The 7,665-nt window shown below is 41.8% G+C and overlaps 1 pseudogene; it reads left to right on the top strand.

The window, feature by feature from the left end:
• Positions 1-5,250: 5,250 nt before the first annotated feature.
• Positions 5,251-5,906, top strand: LOC102491031 (eukaryotic translation initiation factor 4H pseudogene; annotated as a pseudogene).
• The last annotated feature ends 1,759 nt before the right edge of the window (positions 5,907-7,665 follow it).

Genomic DNA, 7,665 nt, shown 5'->3' with positions numbered 1-7,665 from the left:
TGGCTGCTAAAACTAATCATAGTTGTATTTCAACCATAATGTTTAGTCCTACATTCAATTGTTACTTAAAACTATGTTGTAGCAGACAGCTTTTAATTTCAGGTTTTAATTGATGTATGTCCAAAGAGAGAAAGTATTATCACAAGGCGAAATTTGCATGGAGGGAAAAGCAAGAATCCCAAGGGCCCCTATTGACACCGCTTGGTGTAGAGAAACCAAAGGGGGGGGGGGGGATGGAGATGCATACCTTCTTTAGACTGCCTCTATCAGGAACTACATAGAAGCTTCACATTTGGTTGTAATCTGACCCAGCGCTGGACCCTACAAGGCATTTTTCTAGTTTTGTCCTTGGAGTTATCTGGAAGATGGTCAGGGACATCTGGGGATATTCTAGATATAAATATGAGTGGAATGACTCCTCTAGAGATTTGATGTAGAAAATTCTCCATATTTTGCAGGCTTTACATTAACATGACCAACTCCTGTGAGCTCGAACATAGGCATATACTCTAATTGTGTTGTGTTCCTCTGATTCATTCATTGTGTTATTGTTCTTGTCACTCTTGCCTATTTGTTTTGTTCATTTGAAAAGACAATTTTTTAAAAACTATGTTTTAAAAGGCATATATACTTTAAGAGCATTTTCAGAAGACATGAAAGAGCCACAAGTCTTACTTTTCTAAAGATTTAAATTCTCATACTTACTTTGGGTGAAGAATTTCTAATTCATGCAGATATTGATCAGCTGTCTTTCATCTTCCTCCACCTCTCTCTGAAATTATGTGTGAAACTATAGTATCATAGACCGAGTACTCCCCAGTGAATCCTAAGCTGTCCTAAAGATCATTTTCTACCACCCTGAAGGTTTAGCTACAAGTGTATTTAATTGGCACTGGTGGGCAATTCATCAGGGGCATTGCAGTGTGACTATTCAGGAAATGTCTGCCCGCCATGGTGCTGGCGGGCTTATTCCTCTCAAATCTCACAAGATCACTTGTCGAAACATTTTGTGCTGCATTGTTGATGCTATGTCCAGTTCAATCAATCAATCCACAAATATTTATGTTAAATGCCTGTTCTATCACTACTGCTGACATTGACCTCCTTTGTTGGTGAATGTGCTCATGTGACTAGCTCAAACAAAGGTCAGGATGATCCTTGTTTAAGGCCAGGGGCCAGTGTACGCTGTTCCTTCTAGCCCTTCTTAAATGGGAAAAGCAATGAATCCACCACCTGGTGGTTACTGAGCACTCAGCATGTGCCCACTCGTTTAATGGGCCTATGTTTTTAATGGTCAAGCAAAACTTTCAAAACCCTTGGTCTCTCCTTTTCTCTTCCTTTTGTTTGATCTTTCAATCACATTTTATTATATTAATAACTTATATTTGTATGATTTTTTCGTTTTGCTTTTGTATTTGTTTTTTGTTTTGTTTTGTTTTATACATTCAATCACTATACATCACTTAGCTTTTAAAGTGAATTTACCCACACGAATATACTACATACCAGTCTGATTGAGGATACTATATGTGTTTTCATCAACAAATTATAATCCATTTCTGTGTCCCATGAATGTCTCACCTCTCTATTTTTCTCAGTTTCTTACTTCACACTCTCCCTCTTCTCCTACCCTCTTTCCACACTGTCTCCTCTATCCATAACCATTTTCCATGCTTCTAAATCCTCTAATCTTTCAGTTTCCACCATAGAGTGTGCACAGTCAGAATATATTAAGTGGAGACATACAATATCTCTCTTTCATAGCCTGGTTTGCTCCACTCAGCAGTAGATCTTCCATATTAATCCACTTTCTATCAAATGCCTAGGTCTTGTGTTTTTATGGCTGAGTAGTATTCCATTGGGTATATGTGCCACAGTTTTTGATCCATTTATCTGTTCATGGGTATTTGGGTTGGTTCCATGTCTTAGCAGTTGTGAATAATCCCACAATAAACACAAATGTGCAAGCACTTTTCTGACTGAGTGTTCTCCTTTTTTTTTTTTTTAACTATAGGGTGTGTGATCTCACCAGAGAGAGACAGAGAGAAAGAAAGAAATAATGCCTGGGGGATGACCATGCTGTAATCCCTTCTACATTCCCCTCCTGGGATTTTGGACATGCTTGCACAGGCACATGGTGTGATTCTTAAGTTGCCAGGTCCTGGACTCAAGCCATGGTTAGCCATGTGGGATCCTGTGCCTTAACCTCTACATGATTATATAGTATTTTAATTTTATTTTTATTTTTATTTTTTAGAGAAAGTATTTTGCTATGGGACTCATGCACTCACCCTAGAGACAGAAAACAAGAAATCACCCCCCACCCTGGGCGGGGTGACCATGCCTCAATCCTTTCTCCTTCATTCTCCTCTCAGGATTTTGGGCACACAAACACACACACCCAGCATGAGTTTTAAGCTGCCAGATCTGGGACTCAAACCGCTGTTGACTACGTGAGAGTCCAGCTACATAACCATTACCCCATCTGCTGGTCCCAGTATTTCTATTCTTAATCCTAATAACCATAATGAAAGAGGAGATTTTTCTCTTCCATCGCTGAAGAAAAAAGAGATTAGGGGACCAGCAATTAGTGTAATGGCTATGTCACTGGACTCCCATGTAGTCAACCATGGTTTGAGTCCCAGATCCGGTGGCTTAAACTCATGCCAGGAGTGTGTGTGGGCGTGCCCAAGATCCAGAGAAGAGAATGGAAGAGAAGGGATTGTGGTGTGGCCATCCCCCCTGGGAGGTGATTTCTCTCTTTCTGTCTCTTTGTCTCTCTGGCAAGTGCACACACCCTATAGCAAAAACCTCTCCAAAAGAAAAAAAAAAGAAAGAAAAAAGAGATTAGAATTTGTTCAAAATTACAGCCAGAAAAGAGTGACTTTCCTCAGTACCATCTTTTCTCTCTGCCACATATACAACACCATAATAAATGCTTGAGTTTGATAATAAGAGTGATAGTGAGATAAGTAAAAATTTTTTTTTTACCTCAAACATTTAATAGAAGTAATGCAATGATTTTGTCTTACTCTAAAACAGATCTAAGAACATGGTACACTTCAGATCCCCCTCCTCATGCCCTGACTCCCAGGAGTCCTCCTGGTACAACGCTCTTGGGCCTGATTCAAGCTACATTCCTCAGAGCCATGCTTCTCAAAAGCTGTGCACGTAGCTGTTTCTAAATGATATGTCTATTTCCTCACATCCTTAGGTCTCCAATTTACTCCACTGCCACAGTCATTCTACTTACTGGCTTGCTGTAGGTTATGATTGATCTTCATGTTACTAAGCCAACAACAATTTTTGCCTTTATTATTGGTTCTGAAAAGTTATAACTCCAAGGTGATAAGCAAAGCATGGAACTCTGAAATCAGACTGTGGTGGTTCAAATCCTAACACTTCTATTTACTAGTTGTGTAACCTCAAGCAAGGCCCTTAACCTCTCTGTGCTTCACATTCTTCATCTATAAAATGGGTATAATAATATTGGGTCATTGGAAAAGTGATGACTCATTTTTGCATAGAAAACACATCATGACATTTCCAACGACCCAATAGTATCTACATTATAGTGGAGGTGGGAAGATTCAGTGAGTTGATACATATAAAACCCTAGAAAATACCTGACACATATTAAATGTCATAGATATTAGATGATATTATTTATGATTACCTTAACTTTTTTGACATGACTATTTTAACAAATTCCAACTTTTTATTGACCTCTTGGCACCGTGTCTTCCTAATTTTACTTTTTCCTCTCTAATATTGGGTCATCAAGAAAGACATAATGTAATTTTCTATGTTTTTCAATGCAAAAATGCGTCATGACTTTCCTTATGACCCAATAGTTTTACTTACTGTCCTTTGCCGTCTCTCTCTCTCTCTCTCTCTCTCTCTTGTTTGTTACTTGACAAATGTTTCAGTTCTTTATATTTCACTTGCACGTTTCATTCTTTTGATCTGCTTCTATTCCTCAGCAGTCTCACCAGAATTCACCCATCAGGGGCTAGATGGTGGTGTAGTGATGAAAGGCAATGCTCTAAAAACAGACCCATGTAGGAATGTTATAGGTGCCTCCAGAGACCTTCCTGAATATGATGGATATATGATCTGGGGCTGACTGAGCTAGGGGTAGGGCATGGCATGGAAATCCTTTTGGGGGTACTGTTCTCTCTCTCTCTCTCTTTCTCTCTCTCTCTCTCTCTCTCTCTCACACACACACACACACACACATACACACACACACTCATGGAAAAAAATAAGTAAATAAACTTTAAAAAATCCCACATTAGAATACCAGCTTTACTCACATAGATCTTTACATGACAAATTCTCCCTCTAAATTCTTAATGGCATATCGAACTGTCTTGTTCTTGACACTTGGATGTCTTGTGTACAATTTTAACTTAATCTTCCCCCAAAATTGGTCTCCTTCTGGTGTCCCCCACTTAATGACTCAGACATTCAACATGTATAAAAGTATGAAGTCAGTAGTCATCTGCATTACGGTGGCACTCAGACCCAGTGTACAATCACTAAGCTCTGAAGATTAAACCTCCAGGCCCTTTATTCACATATCCCTCCTACCCAGGCAGTGCTACTGCACGTGAACTATTGCCATAGCTTCCAAAGGCCTCGGCCTCTCAGCCCTCTTATCCCTGTCCATCTAGTTTCTATACCTCAAGCAGATTGATCTTTTCAAACATGATGAGATCCTATCATTACTTGCTTAGAAAATCGTGATATCCTTCTTCTTCTCTTACAATAAAAACAATCCAACTCTTTGATGGAGTTCACAATACCCATGTATTTCACATTGAAACCTTTCCACAAATCCTGTCTTTCTTACTGCACAATGACCATTGTTACATTTTATTAAGTTTCTTGCTTCCTTTCAACGCAGAGCCTTTAGATATGCAGGGCCTTGAGCCCTTCCTCTCTTCTTTGGCTCATTTGTTCCTACTCATCCTACCATCATGGCTGTATCATGACACCTCATCTGACCTTTCTGAAGAGACATACTCTTCAAATCCCTCCTGCTCATGGGATTTATCACGACTGCTGTTTTACATTCCTTTAGGTCATTTGTTGATTATATCTGTTTCACATACTAGACTAAAACCTCTATGAAGCTATAACTTTGAAAGAGGGTGGGTAATATTGCATACCTGGTATATAGATGCTGCTCCTAAACCTGCTGATTGAAAGAAATCCTTCTGGTTCCTCTCTGAGTGAAGATGGCAAATGGTGGACTTCTATACCTAAGATGATCCGACCTACAGCAGCTTCCGCAGGGGCAAAGAGTCCTGCAGCAGTGCTGCTGGTCCTGGTTCCCATAGCCAGAAGATGGCCCACAGAGCCCCCTATACTGCATAGGTAGGATGTACCTTAAAATTTCAGGACGGCATAGACATTATGTTTAAGGATCTCACCGTAAGGAGTGCAAAGCTGGTCAGAGACAAAGACAGACAAATTTGAAGGATTCTGCTATGTAGAATTCAATGAAGTGATTCCTTAAGGTAGCTTTGACACGCGATGGTGCACTGTTGGGTGATTAGTCACTTTGTGTGGACATTGTAGAAAGCACAAATAAAGGTGACTTTGGATTCAGGAAAGGTGAACCAGATGACAGAGGCTTCAGAGATGAGTTCCTAGGAGGCAGGGGGTTAGTCCCCCAGGTGACCAGTGAACAGGCCCTCCCATTCATAAGTGGCCTTCCCCTTTGTGGCTCCAACATAGACTTCAGAGAATCAACAGGAGAGGAATGAGCACAGAGACCGCCACTCCAGCTTAAACCTCTGAACAGATGCAACACCCCTCAATCGAGTAGCCAATCCCAACTCTGGATCTTCGGTGGGACCAGTCCCGGAGAGGAAGTTGTTCACAAGGAGCAAAAATGAGTCTGGGGTGGGAGGGAACCGAATGCGTCCTGAGTTAGAATAGACTGCAGCCTGGGAACACCTGGACCGCAGTCCCGAAGGCACCATTCCTGTGCCTGACTTCGTCCTCCTTACAGTGAAAGCACAGTGCTTATGAGCACATGTCTGCTGTTAACGAGTGGTTTTTAGTCCATTCTCAGCTTCACTGTATCTTCACTGCCCGCATTATGCCCTTTCTTTATTTCCTTCTTTCTTCCTCCCTCCATTCCTTCCTTTTCCTCTGTCCTTCTTTCCTTCTACTCCTTGTGTTCCTTATAGCACTCAGGTCTGTTGGAGGAACTGTGGGGGCTGTGTGGGTTGAGGTGCTGCTTCAGTCTCCCTCTTAGCTCTCTTTTTACTTCAGCCACCCTGGCTGGACTCCAATTCTTTTTTTTGTTTTCTTGGTGCCTCTCTTCTGATTTGCATGTTGAGTTCCGTATTGCTGTGGCTTCTGGGAGTGATGTGAGGCAGAAGAAAAGTCTCTGACCCTTGTTTGTATGCGGCTGTGAGTGACATACAGAATTTGAGGCACCTTGTTTTCAAAACAAGGATAAAATGTCCATCGATCCTTGCAGGTTCTTTCTCATTCTTATTTCTACGTAGACCTGTCTCCATTCTCCCTACCCCAAGTGGATTACTCAAGCAGGATAGGCTCATGTTTCAGACAGTGAAGCTGAAGGAAGAGGAGTGCGGCGACCACATGGGAGGGAAATGGAATGCTCTGGAGTCCAAGTGTTTGGGGATCATTCTGGAAAACAGGTCCAAACGCATTCACTCCTTGGGCCGAGCACGGTAGAGGTTCCTCGCTGGCAGGGGCAGCAGGCTGCCAGCTTATTCCGTTTTGTTCAGGCTGAGGTGCCTTGGGGATTGAAGGGTGGTGGCGTTGAAGCTATGAGCAGCTAGATTGAAGCGTGGACCTTGCTTTTTCCCAGTTCCCTGTGTGTGTGTGTGTTCTGCATCTCTGCCTTGTGTTTATCTGTTTCCTAGGGTAAGTAACAACGAGATACTGTGTTTCTTCCCACCCCTTAATTCATAGTGAAAATGGGCCTAGGATCTGGCACTTTTATTTATCCATTTCACTTGATAAATTAAGAGTTTGTGCTATGCAGGGTTGTTAGGAACCTCACAGTAACTAGATGACTGAACAGTTCTATGGGTGTTGCCTCATCTTCGGGACAAAGCTCTTTGTTACCACGTAGTATTTATTTAACATTTACCAGGGAGTAAAGACTTAGGCAGTAAGTAGTTTTGAGCTTGAATACCTCTGTGTGAGCAAATAGAAAACTCTGCAGCACCAGAACCCAGCCTGTCCTACTGGGAGCAGTTTGGGGCCAGCCAGCTCAGCCCACCAGAAGAGACCCTAGCCAGGATAGCTGTCCTGGTGCAGTGGCTTAGGTCGTCCTCAGTCATCAGCTGTCGTCCTTGGCTTCTCTTACTCTGTCTTCTTCACAAGGTCTCAGCAGTTTCCAGAACCTTCCTCCTTTTCTTCTTGCCACCTGCCATCTTCTGAGTTAAGAACCATTGATGGAACCCCAATACTTAAGGAAAACATGCATTATGTGGTTGTAATTGAACCTGATGCTTTCACGCAACCTACTTACATCTTCAATGTGGAAAACATAAAGAACAAAACAAATGCACCTAAACTTCCAGGCAGTCCAGCTGACTTTTAAATGTAAAAATGGAATTCCATACCCTTAACACAGTCAGCTCTATGGCAGAAAGAACATCTATGGATATG

Source organism: Tupaia chinensis, unplaced genomic scaffold (assembly GCF_000334495.1).
Source record: "Tupaia chinensis unplaced genomic scaffold, TupChi_1.0 Scaffold000281_1, whole genome shotgun sequence".
Taxonomy (NCBI): domain Eukaryota; kingdom Metazoa; phylum Chordata; class Mammalia; order Scandentia; family Tupaiidae; genus Tupaia; species Tupaia belangeri.
This window is presented reverse-complemented; position numbering and strand designations above follow the sequence as displayed.